At 51.7% G+C, this 15,493-nt stretch overlaps 3 non-coding genes across 3 annotated transcripts; all 3 read left to right on the top strand.

The window, feature by feature from the left end:
* Positions 1-3,674: 3,674 nt before the first annotated feature.
* TRNAT-UGU lies at positions 3,675-3,748 on the top strand. The gene has a single exon. It is a non-coding gene; the product is annotated as a tRNA-Thr (tRNA).
* A 1,423-nt stretch (positions 3,749-5,171) lies between these two features.
* Positions 5,172-5,243, top strand: TRNAE-UUC. The gene has a single exon. It is a non-coding gene; the product is annotated as a tRNA-Glu (tRNA).
* Positions 5,244-5,729: 486 nt separating this feature from the next.
* Positions 5,730-5,801, top strand: TRNAA-UGC. The gene has a single exon. It is a non-coding gene; the product is annotated as a tRNA-Ala (tRNA).
* Positions 5,802-15,493: the final 9,692 nt, after the last annotated feature.

Raw genomic sequence — 15,493 nt, 5'->3', positions numbered from 1 at the left:
CTCTCATGGGTAAATAACTGGTTACAAGGTAGGAATAAATAGTCAGTTTTCAAAATGGAGAGAGGTCTATGGTGGTGTCCTCCAGGGGGTCTGGGACAAGTGCTATTCAACATATTCATAAATGATCTGCGAAAAGGGGTAAACAGCGAGGTGGCAAAATTTGCAGATGATCCAAAACTACTCAGGAAAGTTAAGTCCAAAGCAGCCTGGGAAGAGTTACAAAAAGAGCTCACAAAACTGGGTGAAAGGGCAACAAAATGGCAGATTTGTTGATAAATGCAAAGTGATGAACATTGGAAAACATAATCCCAATTATACATATAAAATGTCGAGGCCAAAAATAGCTGTTGCCACTCAAGAGAGATCTTGGAGTCACTGGGGATAGTTCTCTGAAAACTCAGTGTGCAACGACGGTCAAAAAAGCAAAGAGAATCTTGGGGATCATTAAGAAAGGGCTAGAGAATAAGACAGAAAATATCATATTGCTTATGGCCGACCACATGCATTGGTCTCCCATCAGACAGGGGACTTATAGGCCGTTCTGCCAGTTGGCGTTGGCAGCAGCAAGGGCTGGGTTCAATGTCTAGGAGAGGAGAGCAGCAGAGACGCAGGAGGAGAGAGAGTCCTGAGAGAGAAGCAATGAGAGCAGAGTGCAAACCAACCAGCTGAGGGTCTCACAGGAGTCCTGAAATAACAGTAGCTCCAGGTCCCATCAGGGCCACCCAGGGGGGAGGGTAAGTGGAGCAATTTGCCTTAACCAGCAGGGGCCCCACAAGAGTTTTTTGGGGTTCCTGGAGTGGGGTCCTTCACTAACTCTGGGGGCCCCGGAAAACTCTCGTGGGACCCGGGCCCCCGGAGATTCTTCCGCTTTGGCAGCAATTCGGCAGCGGGGGGGTCCTTCCGCTCCGGGACCCGCCGTCGAAGTGCCCCAAAGTTATTTTATTCGAATTTCCTGAATTGAGTTCATACATTCAGTGTTATGTGTCCCCACTAAAGCGTGCGAATTCGGGGGAGTGCGTCCACAGTACCAAGGCTGCATCGAGTGGCAGAGCATTGCAATATGGTAGCTATCCCACAGTTCCCGCAGTCTCTGCCACCCATTGGAAATGTGGGTTAAGCTCCCAGTACATGATGGGGCAAAAATATTCTCACAGGTGTTTCTGGGTGTGTGCCGTCACTCACTCCTCCCTCCGTGAAAGCTACGGCAGACGCCATGTTGCCAGCATATGGTGCAGCACAGTGCACCAACTGTCTCCTGGTATGTTGAATCCACTTCAAATGTCCTCTCCTCTTTCTATCTACATTTTCATCTAATCATTTCGCGCCATTTCTCGGTCATCGTGAACAGAGCCTCACAGCTTCCAACACTTTCTCCAGATTGTCTGTGCTGGGCTCCCGTGGAAGCTACAGAAGGCAACAATTCCCCGCCATCTCTTGGCCATCATGAACAGAGCCGCACAGCTTCCGCAGCAAAATCTGCAGGTCCAAATCAAGTCTCTGGAGTACATCCATAGCTGGGATGGGTCATTCAGTCCTTTGTAGAGCTTCAGTTTGTAGCAAAGTCCCTCCAGCGGTATTTGCCTTCTCTCAGTGGGTCAATTGTGTAGCTGATGGTCCTTAATGGGCCATCAAGCAGGCTAGGCAGAACTGACACCAACTTGTATGGCTGGGGTGTTCCCCAGAAGCAGAGCACAAGTTTGAAATACGGGCAGCATAGAGCCAATATTCATAACGTCAACTACAAAAATGATACACATATAGAGATAGCATCATTATAATCAGCCAATCAGAACCTCTCCATAGACCCCTTACACAACAACCTTTCTACAATATTGGCTGCAAATATAGAACAGTGGTTGCAACGGTGATCTATACAGTTACAGATTATGTCAATAACGTCACAGGAGGTGACACGCCATCAGTGAGACTGATACTGGAATACTGCCTCCAGTTTTGGTGTCCTCATTTGAAAAAGATGTTGTGAAACTGGAGCTGGGGCAGCAAAGAGCCACCAAATGTTCTGAGGGCTGGAGAAAAATGTCTTCTAGGGAGCTATTGAAAGACCTCAACCTGTTTAGCATATCAAAAGAAGATTGAAAGGTGACTTCATTGAAGTGTTGAAGGGCCTTAATGGAGAGAAAAGATTGGCTATTAAAGGGCTCTTGAATTTAGCAGGAGAAAGACATAACAAGACCCAATGGCTGGAAGGTGAAAAGAGAAAAATTCATATTACAACTAAGACACAAAAATTCAACAGCAAGGATGTTTCACCACAGGAACAAGCTACCAAGGAAAGAGGTGGATTCACCATCTCTTGATATCATTTAATGAAGACTAGATGCCTTTCTGGGATGTGTTTGCCCCAAAAGTAGCTCTTGTGTCATACAGGAGGCGTGTGATATGCAGGGGGTCAGATTAGATGCTCTAATGGTCTCTTCTGGCCAAAAAGTCGACTAATTTCTGAAAAAACTGAGTGTAGTATTGGGAGCAGCGTCTGATGTTTTCCTGTCTAGCTGGCTTGCTTCCTAGAATGAATGCTTCTTGAGTGGGGTGATCCACAGGGACTAGCTCAAACCTCCACAGTGCCTGGCCAGGGGCAGGACATTAGCACAGCAAGGGAGGGGTGTGGCAGTGACATCACAAAGGCCTTTTGCAGGACCTCAGGCTATTGGTCAAAGGTGGTGGGGAGGTGGTGACCTCACAGAAAGATGCTGACATCAGCCAGGCAGGACAGGGGCGAGGGGCCAGGGAAACCTCAGAGACCCTGTGGCTTTGCTTCAGCAAGTCTCCTTCTCCAGGTCTCTCTTTGAGGACTGAGAGAGTATTCGGGTTCACGGACGTGAGCGCCAGGAGGAGCCTCTTTTGAGTTTTCTCCTTCCCTTTTAGTGATTTTACTAGAAAACAGACGTCCCTATTTAGACGGTAAGAGCCTCCTTGAGGGAAGGGGTGTCATGGGGGTGTCACTTTCAGATGCCGGTGCCCCTCCCCGCTTTGTAAGGAAGTTCCCACCACCCTGCTCTGTGTTCGCAGGGCGGGAGAGAGCAGCATCCACGGCAGTGATTTGCTCCTGACTGCCGGAGCAGAGCAGCAGGCTCAGCTGTCAGAACTTCCCAGAGCGATGAAAGGGGAGGGGCCCATCGCTCTGTAGCAGGAGTGCAGGGCAGGTGAGTTCACGGCGGGCATTGTGGGATACTGGGGAAGGCCATTTATGGTGGTATAATGAACAGCAGCGTCTACTCTGTTACTTTAAGTTTGCTGCAAAAAGCTCTAGCCCTCTCATCGAAGTCGTTTTATTTTGTCAGTAAAACAGGGCAGTTTTGTCGCCAGACGTGGCATTGCAGTGTGTGCACCAGCCACAAGCTTCCGACCGAGAGAGATTTTTGTGTTTTTCACACACCTGAGCAATATAATTCTGCTGAAACAACTTTGTAGTGCAGACCTGGCCAAAGATATTCATTCTCTCTCTCTCTCTCTCTCTCTCTCTCTCTCTCTCTCTCACACACACACACACACACACACACACACACACACAGAGAGAGAGAGAGAGAGCTTGCAAGGAAAACCTCACCTGCTCCTCTGCTTTGCAGAATCCAAACACAAGCAAAGCTTGTCAGGCCCTGGTGGCGATGGCAGGGAGTCAGGTGTGGGCAGACACTGTGTTTTAGCCACCCACAGGCACCATGGCTTAGCTGGCTAAAGCATCTGTTTTGTAAACAGGAGATCCTGGGTTCAACTCCCAGTGGTGCCTTGTTGACTGGTTGTTGGGACACCTGCTCTTGGCTACTGTCAGAAGACAAGACTCAGAGCTAGATGGGCCTTTGGTCTAACCCAGTGTGGTTTTTCTTATGGTTTAAATAACACTCACAGGCACTGATAATAGAGTTACTGAACGTTTGGGAGTTAGGAGCGGGTAGGTCAGTGGTCCAGTCCCCACACGGATGACCCCCTCCCTCTGGGACAGGGGCAGGTCTGAGCTCTCACCCAAATGCTCATTGTGGCTGCCAGAATCTGTGGGCAGCTCATTTAGTTTACGGCAAAGGTTGAGTCCTGCTTTGTGCACCGTGTGTGAGAATGAAAATCCTAAGCTGCCATTTGAAATAACGAATGCAGCAGGACGTGTTATTGTCCCTGCCCCCAAGCAGACAGACCAATGGAGAAATGCCGTCGAGTCCAAGGTAATACTCCACTGCCATTTTACCTTTTTTGCTGGCTAAACTCCTTCTTATCTGCCCGGCCCAGGCTGTCCTCTGCCTCAGCTGCTGCTCCCGGCCTGCTCTAGAGTCAAACACGCAGGGCCACCAGGGGAACAGAGGCTGGGACAAGGCAGCAGCCTGGGCTGGGCTGGGAAGATGCTGGGAGTTCTCGTTCCCTGAGAACTGGTCCGGCTCCCTTCTCAACAGCAAACAAATCAATTCCACGTCCCCTCCCTAGAAAAACCAGCTTGGAGCCAAGGGCAGCAGGGGATGATTCCCTACAGTTCCCACCAAGGCATGAGAGAACCCAGGGTGTTTCTAGCAGAGCTTATGGAACTGACGTGGGGAAACCAGCCTTTAATAACAGGCAGTTCCTGTTTAAACTAAGTGTTTTTAACAATTTCTACAACATTAAATAACCCTTCAATCCTAGTGTCACCATCCATAAAATTGCTTCAGCCTTCTAAGTGCACAACTAAACATCTCTTCAAATCCAAGGGAGTGGAGATCAGTCAATGTTCAGAGTCATCCCACATAAAAGAACCATGTTGTGGTACATACTGGCCCCATCATGTGGCCATCGCTTTTCCCTCCTCCTCCAGAGTCAGAATGTGATCAGCTCTCACTGAGGGGGTGCAACACCCCTCCCTTGGTCTCTGTGCCAGAGCTCCTATTAGCTCAGTGTCCTTCCCGCAAGAGTTGGCTGCTGAGAGGGTTGCAATGGGGTAAATGAAGGCAGAGGAGGATTGTTCCTGATGGGTTTTCTTTGTGTGGCTCTGTGATCCTGCTGGAGGAAGCATGATTTGTGCTTGTTTCAGTAGCTTGAGTTAGGCTCAGGTTGTGACCCTGAGTACAGGGATTCCTGCACTCTCTGCTCTTAGCCCCTCAGGGAATGGACAATGGAGCAACTTCAGAAATTGGATAGAAAGTAGCCTAAGAAAGTGTAACATAAGTGAGAAAAAAAACAGCAACTGCCTGTCCCTGGTGGTCTAGTGGTTAGGATTTAGCACTTTCACTGCCAAGGCCTGGGTTCAATTCCCAGTCAGGGAAAAGTGACTTTAAACCAGAGCTGCTTTTGTTATTCTTCACTTACAACATAAACGAATCCGTGGTGTTTTCCTGATTCCCCCCATCTTCCCAGTGTCTCCATGGTAGGGCTGGCTCCAGGCACCAGCCCAGCAAGCAGGTCCCTGGGGCGGCCAATGGAAAGGGGAGGCTTCAGCAGCAATTCGTCCCTCTCAGAGGGAAGGACTTGTGGCCAAAAGCGGCAGAGGTAGAGCTGCCATTGATTGCAGCTTTTTTATTTTTTTTCCACTTGGGGTGGCAAAAACACTGGAAGTGTCCCTGCTCCATGGAAGACAATTTGTTAAATCCCAGATGAGTGGAGTTCTATCAGTTCTCAGTGACCCTAAGAACCAGCAACCTCCAGGACAGCAGGTTTGGCCCTCAGAGCAGGGAATGTGTCCCCCAGGCTGCTCTTAGGCCACTGGATGCTCTGGAAATAGGACAGCTCTGAGTGCAGCTTGCAGTCCAGCTGGGGATGTAGCTCAGTGGTAGAGCGCATGCTTTGCATGTATGAGGTCCTGGGTTCAATCCCCAGCATCTCCAGGTTCTTCTTTTCACCCTGCTACTTTGCTCATGCCCAGAGGGGATGTTACCCAGCAGTCTCCCTGCAGGAGTTTTAATCCTGCTCAGTGAGGGGCAAGTGCCAATTGCATGGAAGGTCTGGGGCGGTTTCTGCTCCTAAGTCACCTCAGTACGTGTAAGATTCCCACCCGCTGTGCTGCTTGGGACAAGGGTAGATGAGAAGGGCGAATCCTCCAGCACTGGAGGGAAAGGTCCCATCTGCACAAACTGAGAGGCAAGGAAACACAGGGGCAGTCAGTGCTCAGAGAGGAGAGAGGTCAGTGATTTACACCCACCAGGGGACACTGTCTTTTTGAGTATCACAGGGGCAGCTGTGTTAGTCAGGATCTGTAAAAAGCAACAAAGAGTCCTGTGGCACCTTATAGACTAACAGACGTACAGGAGCATAAGCTTTCGTGGGTGAATCCCCACTTCGTCAGATGAATGGAGTGGGAATTCTGTGCCTGGCTAGCCAACTACAAAAGCAATTTCTCCTCCCTTGGTGTTCGCACCTCAGCTGCTAGAAGAGGGCCTCATCCTTCCTGATTGAACTAACCTCCTTATCTCTAGACTGATTCTTGCCTGCATATTTATACCTGCCCCTGGAAATTTCCATGACATTCATCTGACAAAGTGGGGATTCACCCAAGAAAGCTTATGTTCCAATACGCCTGTTAGTCTGTAAGGTGCCACAGGACTCTTTGTCTTTCTGAGGCAAGTGCAGCCGGCTTGGGATGGTGCTGACGATGGACAGAAAAAAGGCTGGAGTCAATGACTGATGAGATCACAGAAGGGGAAGGGGAATGGCAGCCCCACAGAAGGTCCTGGGTGCTCAGATGCCCCAGTTATTGCACCCTGGCCTGTCACAGAGAGAGAAAAGACCCAGTGGGACCCAGCCCCCCTACAGTGATCCCATGGAGAAGAACCTGGCTGGGAGTGGGGTGAAGGTTCCCTCTGGGCAAAGGGGAGCTGAAATCCCTCAGTGTCCTGGAATTTAAGCAATGGAAGCTTCAAACCCTGCAGGGGTGTGGGCTGAGGTGCGTCAGCAGAAGGTTGGGCTGGACGGGGCGGCAGGTTTGTATAATTTTTGGTCGTTCCCAGAATGGGACCAAGTCCTGCCCCACCCCACAGCTGTGTAAGGCTCTGGGGGAGGGGGAGTTTGGGTGTGGGAGGGAGAGGGATTGGGCTCTAGGAGAGAGTTTGGGTGCAGGGTCTGAGCTCAGTCGGGGGTTGTGCTGCAGTAGGGTGTGTGGGGGGCAGGGTCTTGGAGAGAGTTTGGGTGCAGGTGTGGGGTCTGGGTTGGGGGTGCAGGAGAGGGTGAGGGGTGCAGCATTTACCTCGGGCATCTCCTGAAAGCAACCCGCACCCCCTTCTGGCAGCAGCCCCTAAGTGGGAGGGCAGGGGGCGTCTCTGAGAATGGCTGCCCACAGATTCCACCCCTGCAGCTCCCATTGCCACAGTTCTCAGAGTTGGCTCTTGGGGCGGGGGCAGCATGTGGAGACCCCAGCCCCCCACCCCAGGGGCCGCAGGGATGTGCCAGCCGCTTCCGGGAGTGGCGTGCCACATGGAGCGAGGGTGGGCAGGAAACCGCCCAGAGCTCCCATTGGCTGCAGTTCCTGGCCAATGGGGGCTGCGGAGTTGGTACTTGGGGCAGGGGCAGTGAATGGAGACACTCCCCCCACCCCAGGGGATGCTGGGACATGCCAACCACTTCTGGGAGCGGCACGGAGGGATGGAGGCAGAGTGGGCAGGGAGCCACCTTAGTGCTGCTGGCACATCTCTGCACACCCATTGGGGGAGGGGAGCAGAGGGCCTCCATGTGCTGCCTGGGGTAGGGGCAGAGCACAGAGCTGCCTCCCCTCCCGGGTCTATTAAAGGAGTGGGTGGGTGGGGTCTTTTGGCCTGCAAGGTGCAGCAGGTCGGACTAGATGATCACACTGGTCCCTTCTGACCTTAAAGGCTCTGAGTCTAAAAGGGAGAGGGAAGTAAAGAATTTTTTTTAAATAAATAAAAAAAACATTGTAATACCAGGATGACTCCAACAGCTCATTGTATAGTCCCACCCCTTTCTTCCTCCACTGGGTGTTTAATGACCTGCAGCACATTGATTCTCTCATTCCCTTGGTAAACTGATACAATGTGACTGAAATTAAACCAATTCCCAGCAGAGAAAATGTCACATCCCTGCATTGGCTGGGAATCAAACCCCAATCAACTGCTTGAAAGGCAGCTATGCGCACCACTATACCACCAATGCATTTAGCAAAAGTGTCACTTATGCTTCCCAATGAGGCTAGACCCGCATTGAGGCGCTTTTCTGCCTGTTAAAATGTACTGGATTCTCATCACTAAAAAAAAAAAAAACTTCCATCTTCACCTGGGTTTGAACCATCAGCCTTTCAATTAGCCACCAAAGTTATTAATCACAGGGTATGTCTACACTACGGGATTATTCCGATTTTACATAAACTGTTTTTTGGAAAGATTGTATAAAGTCGAGTGCACGCGGCCCCACTAAGCACATTAATTCGGAGGTGTGCGTCCATGTACTGAGGCTAGTGTCGATTTCCAGAGCGTTGCATTGTGGGTAGCTATCCCATAGCTATCCCGTAGTTCCCACAGTCTCCCCCGCCCATTGGAATTCTGGGTTGAGATCCCAGTGCCTGATGGGGCAAAAACAGTGTCGTGGGTGATTCTGGGTAAATGTCGTCACTCAATCCTCCCTCCATGAAAGAAACGGCAGACAATCATTTCGTGCCCTTTTCCCTGGATTGACCGGGCAGACGCCAAAGCAACCATGGAGTTTGTTCAGCCTTTTTTCACTGTCACCGTATGTCTACTGGATGGTGCTGACAGACGCAGTACTGCAGCGCTACACAGCAGCAGCATCTTGCCTTTTGCAAGTTAGCAGAGATGGTTACCAGCCATAGCGTCCCATCTGCTGCTTTGCAAGTTGACAATGACAGTTGCCAGTTATACTGTACCATTTGCTGCTGTCATGGGTTCTCCTGGCTGGCCTTGGTGAGGTTGGCTGGGGGCACATGGACGAAAATGGGAATGACTCTCCAGGTCATTTCCTTCTTTAAGTTTTGTCTAAAGGGAGAGTCAGTCCTGTCTAGACTATCAGGCAAGCCTACAAAAGAACCAGAGAAGCAAACGGCCGCTCCAGGTCAGAGCCCCCGACATCTGGCAGAAATGATGGGCTTCATGCCATTCTAGGGGGTGCCCCTGCAACAACCCCATCCATTGCTTCCCTCCTCCCCCACCCCTCCTGGGCTACCGTGGTAGTTATCCCCCCATTTGTGTGATGAAGTAATAAATAATGCAGGAATTTGAAACAACACTGACTTTATTGCCTCTGCAAGTAGAGCTCAAAGGGGGGAGGGGAGGGCAGCCTCCAGCTGCTATGATATTGCAGGCAGGACTGAATCTCCATTAGACAAAGCTTAAAGAAGAGAATGACCTGGGAGTCATTCCCATTTTTGCCCAGGCGCCCTTGGGTGACATCACCAAGGCCAGCCAGGAGCACTCACAGGACGGCGAGGACAGATACCAGTCCTACTGTACCGTCTGCCGTCCGCAAGGGAAGAGAAGGGGATGCTGCTGTGTAGCGCTGCAGCACCGCGTCTGACAGCAGAATCCAGTAGACATACGGTGACATTGAAAAAAGGCGAGAAATGATTTTTTCCCTTTGCTTTCACGGGGGGAGGGGGGCGACATAAACCCTGAACCACCCGCAACAATGTTTTTGACCCTTCAGGCTTTGGGAACTCAGCCAAGAATTCAAATTGTTTTCGGAGAGTGCGGGAACTGTGGGATAGCTACAGACGTCAGTCGCCCCTCCCTCCGTGAGCATCCATTTCATTCTTTGGCTTTCTGGTACACTTGTCTCAGCTTCTTAAGTTTCAGCACTGTATTGAGTCCCTGTTGTGGCCTCTGCCTATCATGGCCTTGGAGATTTTTTCAAATGCTTTGGCATTTTGTCTTTTGGAACGGAGTTCTGATAGAACAGATTCAGCTCCCCATACAGAGATCAGCTTCAGTATCTCCCCTATGGTCCATGCTGGAGGTCTTTTTGGATTCTGGGACTGCATGGTCACCTGTGCTGATCAGCGCTCCACGCTGGGCAAACAGGAAATTCAAAAGCTCGCGGGGCTTTTCCTGTCAACCTGGCCAGTGCATCCGAGTTCAGATTGCTGTCCAGAGCGGTCACAATGGTGCACTGTGGGATAGCGCCCGGATGCCAATACCATCGAATTGCGGCCACACTAACCCTAATCCGACATGGCAATACCGATTTCAGCGCTACTCCCTTCATCGGGGAGGAGTACAGATACCGGTATTAAGAGCCCTTTATATGGATATAAAGGGCTTCGTTGTGTGGACGGGTGCAAGGTTAATGCGATTTAACACTGCTAAATTCGATATAAACTCGTAGTGTTGACAATGAGGCTAATCATCTAGTGGAACAAGCTCCGCAAGGGACATGGTTAATTCCCCATCTCTGCCCTGTGTAAATGAAGACCGCAGCTCTTGCTGCAAGACACCTGGTGTGTGGGTGTCCCTGTTCCCCCTTCAGAACCTCTGGTACATGGTGCTTCCCTCCTCCCAGTTCAAGATCCCCATCATGTGGGTGCTCCCATCCAGGATCTCTGGTGGGTGTCTGTCCCCCACCCCATGAACTAGCTCCAGTGTGTGGTTTCCCCTGCCTACCCCCATCCGGGATCTGTGGGTGTGTCTGTTCCCCTTTTCAAGATCCGTGTGAATCCCCAGCGTATGGGTGCTCCCATCCCCCCCCTCCAGGCTCTGCAGGGGGTGTCTGTGTAAAAAGAGACTGTGTTTCACTGTCTTGCCCAGGCTACACTGCAGGGGCTATTCACAGGTGCAATCCCACTACTGATCAGCACAGGAGTTTTGACCTGCTCCATTTCTGACCTGGGCCAGTTCACCCCTCCTTAAGCAACCTGGAGACCCCAAGATCACCATATTGATGCTGAACTTAGTGCGGACACCCGATCGGCACAGCCCCCTGCAACCCAGAACTCCTGAGCTCAAGCGATCTGCCAGCTTCAGCCTCCCCAGGTGCTGGGATCACAGGCACCAGCCACAGGGCCCAGCTGCTTTTACTGCTTGGCAGCTGGAGCTTTAAACTCTGCTTGTGAGCTCTGTGCCTTGGCCAGACAGGGACAGCCTGGAACTGGGAAATGCTCCTGCTTCCCCCGCCCCTGTCTCATGTCTGGGTGCAGGCTCCTCTCTCCTCTCATGTAAGATCCCAGATGTTTCGGTGCCCCCCATCCCCCGTCCAGGAGCCCAGGTGTCCAGGTAACTCTGCCCCCCCTACAACATCCTGGGTGTGTGGGTGCCACTCTCCCCCCTGTAGATCTCTGGTGGGTGGGTCCCCAGGGTGTGAGTGCTCCCATCCCCCGATACAGGCTGGGGGGAGGGTATAACTAGCTCTCCCTGTCCTGCCCAGGCGGTGCTACAGCAGCTGTTCACAGGGGCAGCAACCCCACTGTCACCCTGCAGCTTTAACCTGCTCCAGGGGTGACCTGCTTCACCCTCCTGTGGGAGCCCGGGGACCCCGAACTTCCCAGAATCACCTGATTGATGCCGAGCTTAGCACAGACACCGGCTCAGCATGGCAGGGTGCTGCCCTGAGCCCTGACAATCAGCTGCCCGCAGCCTCCTACTGCACAGCGAGGATCCCACGTCAGAGGCTTCGTGCCCCGCGTGTCCTGCCAGGTCCCTCTCAGCTCCAGCTTTCAACTCTGCTTGTGAGCACCCCTCTCTGGCCAGACGGGGGCAGCACTAATGGCCTCATGTAAATTTGACCCTTCAGACTGCAGGTTATAACCGAGCGGGCAGATTATAACCCAGGAAGCCAAATTCTTCTCCAAACTGACAGTTGAAGCAGAAGATCCCCTTGGAAAGATCAGGATTTTTGCCTTTAAAAACAAGGAAAATGTGCATTGTTCTCTTCTGTCTACAGCGAGAGATTGAAGAAGCTCAATTGATTTCATTGCCTGGAGGTTAAGAGGCGATTTAATCACTGTTTTAAATACATTTTACAAATTCCCAGAGGGGGGAATATGTGATTTAAAGTGTTCTTTAATTCACCAGACAAACACTGAACAAGACCCCCTGGGCTTGTAGTCGATGTCAGAAAATGCCAAGTGGAAATAACCATTTTTAACCGTGAGGCTAATTATCTAGTGGAACAAGCTCCGCAAGGGAGATGGTAAATTCCCCATCACTTGCAGCTTGTAAATCAAGACCGCAGCTCTTGCTGCAAGACACCTGGTGTGTGGGTGTCCCTGTTCCGCATTTCGGTATCCCTGGTACATGGTGCCTCCCTCCCACCAGTTCAGGGTCCCCACAATGGGTGCTCCCATCCCCCCATACAGTCTCTGCGGGGTGGGGGGGTGTCTAAAAAGAGACTGTGTCTCACTGTCTTGCCCAGGCTAAGCTGCAGGGGCTACTCACAGGCGCGATCCCACTACTGATCGGCACGGGAGATTTGACCTGCTCCGTTTCTGACCTGGGCCGGTTCACCCCTCCTTAGGCAACCTGGGGACCCCAAGCTTCCCAGGGATCCCCATATTGATGCCAAACTTAGTGCAGACACCCGATCGGCACAACACCCCGTGGCTGGGAGCTCTGGGATCCACCCACAGTAGCTGGGAGCTGTGGGGTCCATCCGTGGTGGCATGGCCCTGTGGGAGCCCCTTCCTCCACTGGTGGCTGAGAGCTGTGGGGCCCCCACCGGCCGACAGCTCCAGTCTTGCTGCCCCAGGGCTGAGGTGGAAAATGTCACTGAGATCTCTGACAGTCACAGATTCTGTGACCCCCTTTATATAATCTGAGCCTTAATCGTTGTTGACTGTCTCTCTCAATCTAGTGGTCTGTTCTAGCGCGGATGGGACAGGGAAGACAGACGCTCACCCCCCAGCACAGGCTTGGGCAGCAATGGCTCTTGGGCTATTTGCTGTGCATGCAGCGGACTTGTCCAGGCCGGTGGAGCAGCTCAGCCAGATGAGGAGCTGGAAGAAGGAGACCTGAGCAGCCTGGAGATCCCACTTTTTCTCCACAGCCACTGCCTGTCAGCAGGATTCCTCCTTCTCCTCAGTGAGACCAAATCTAAGCACCTAGACAGCTGGTCTGTCCACTGCACCCCAATCCCTCATGCCTGAGCCTCCCTGCCAAAGTCCTGCACCTAGCTGCAGAGAATTGTCTCACATCTCGCTGGGGACTCGACTTCTTGTGCCCAGAAAGTCTCGGCCCCATTCAATAGAGGACCTGAGAAACACTGTGTCTGCCTTTTCCAAATAAGTGCTTGGAAAAGTTTTGTTCCTGTTGCCTAATGGATAAGGCATCTGTCTTCTGATCAGGGGATTGAGGGTTCGAGTCCCTTGGTGGTTGTGCTTGTGCAATTTTACCTTTGTGCTGAAAGTCCTGCTCCCTTCAGGGCTGGAACCTCTTCTTGGCCGCTCAGGCCAATGCTCTGGCTTCAGCTAGAGCCCCGGGAAGGAGTTGGGGGTTGGGCGTCACAAAGGCTGGGGCATGAGCCCCAGGTGCTTCCAGTCTCGCCTTTGCCCTTCCTGACTTGCCAAAGAAAATGGGCAGCTGCCCGGGCTAGAGTGTGGAGCAGTTTCCCTCTTCCAAGTGTGCGCCTGTCCCTGTGCTGGAGGGTACTTGCTACATAGCACCTTGGGAGCCTGGGTGTTTCTCTGCTTCTCGCCAGCTGGGGAAAAGCCTCTTGGGGTAAAATCTCCTGCCCCACTGCCAAAGTGAGCACCTTGACTGGGAATGGTAAGAGGCTCCACCAGGGGGGCTGGCCCTGCTTTCCTACCATCTTCTGATGTTGGCTAAAAAGCATCAGCAGCTGGCTGTGGGTGGTTTTCAGTGGGGGTTCGGCATGCCAGGGAGCAGGGAGCAGCCTGGCTGGGTGTCTCTGTGGCTGTCTGCTGGCCACACATAGGCATGGTTCTCCCCTCCTCTTGCCCTGCCCTTGGTTGCTCTGTGGCTTTTAAGCCTTCCCTTGGAGCTGTCAGCACCAGCCACCTCTGTCCTAGGTGCCCAGAGGAGGAGAGGTGCTGGGCTCCAGCCTGGGACTCTTCCTCCCTCCTGCCTAGCCCTGACTATGAAACCTGGCCCTGACACTCCTTTCTTCAAGCGCCATGTGGGCAAGAGGAAAAGTGTGGTAGAAAGCACAAGGGCCAGTTGTGTGGGTATCAGAAATCCTGAACACCCAGTCAAACCGTAGCCACTTCTAGACCCCATTCCAACCAAAGACCTGGTTCCAGTGGGTATGAGTCACTCAGCACAAGGTAAACAACTCATTCTTAGACAGCTAGAGATAGGAAAGCACTTGGATCTCCAGGGATTTACCAGAAGGTCCCACTGAGATTTGAACTCAGATTTCAGCATGCCAACCATTACACCATGGGACCAGCTTGTGCTAGTTTCTCTGAACATTGGTGACCCTATCATAGAATACCAGGGTTAGAAGGGACCTCAGGAGGTATCTAGTCCAACCCCCTGCTCAAAGCAGGGCCAATCCACAGACAGATTTTTATCCTAGATCCCTAAATGGCCCTCTTGAGGACTGAGCTCACAAACCTGGGTTTAGCCCGCCAATACTCAAACCACTGAGCTCTCCCTCCCTCACTCACTCACTCACTCACAGGGCCAGCTTATGTAAGGGGACTGTTGGCCCTTTACTAAAACTGAGTGGGGTTTTTTTGGTTGGCTAGTTCCCAGTCCCAATAGAAGGGGGAAGGGTCAATGGGAAATCAGGACCCTGAGACTGACAGGCCCCTGGGGCAATGGTCACCAACTGGTAGGGAACAAGTGAGAATTTGTTAATGAGTAAAATTCCTGGTGAAAATTGGCAAAGCTGTGGAGAGTTTGAAAAGTTCCAGTGAATTTACACATGAAGATACAAACAGAGAGACAAATAGAGAGAAAGAGAACATCACAGACTGCACAGGCCCACACAGACATAAACAAAAACCAAATCCACACAGCACACAGAGCCATAGGCACATAAGGGAAAGCCACACAAAACATAGAACAAATCGACACCAAAAAGTACAGCAAAAGCCCACAACAGGAAAGCACAAACGCCACATACCAAAAGAATACTTAGCAAAAAACAATCTGCATGCAAAAGTCACACCCACACAAAACTATGCAAGGCATCCACAAAAATCACACAGGACCCACATGCACATCAACACGACAGACAACAAAAAAACCCCAACATACAGAAAGCCAGGCAGGGTTTGAGTCTCACAGCGAAGAGGGTGAGCACACAGGTGGTTTTGGGAGCAAAGACTGAGGGGGAGTCAGGGGCAGTGCTCTGGGCTCTGCCTGACCCCTCCTGACACAGGCGGCTGGTGGAGAGCAGAGCCTGGGAGATCTGTGGAATCTGCCCTGCTCTCTCTAAAGCAAGGCGACCTTGGTGTCTTCTGAGCTGCAATTGTATTTTCTGCAGGGCAAAATGATTGGCAGAAGCCATTTGCTTAAAGGAAACTAGTGCTGTAGGTGAGGTTTGAACTCACAACCTCAGTATGACTTCACGCCACACTGCTCTGTCACTACTGGGCACTAACCCATTGCACTACTGGGCCCTGTTTTCAGGAGCTTGTCTCCATGTTTCATGGATGGATTAG

Source organism: Mauremys reevesii, linkage group 23 (assembly GCF_016161935.1).
Source record: "Mauremys reevesii isolate NIE-2019 linkage group 23, ASM1616193v1, whole genome shotgun sequence".
NCBI classification, from domain to species: domain Eukaryota; kingdom Metazoa; phylum Chordata; order Testudines; family Geoemydidae; genus Mauremys; species Mauremys reevesii.
The sequence above is the reverse complement of the archived record's forward strand: the minus strand, read 5'-3'. Positions and strand labels throughout refer to the sequence as shown.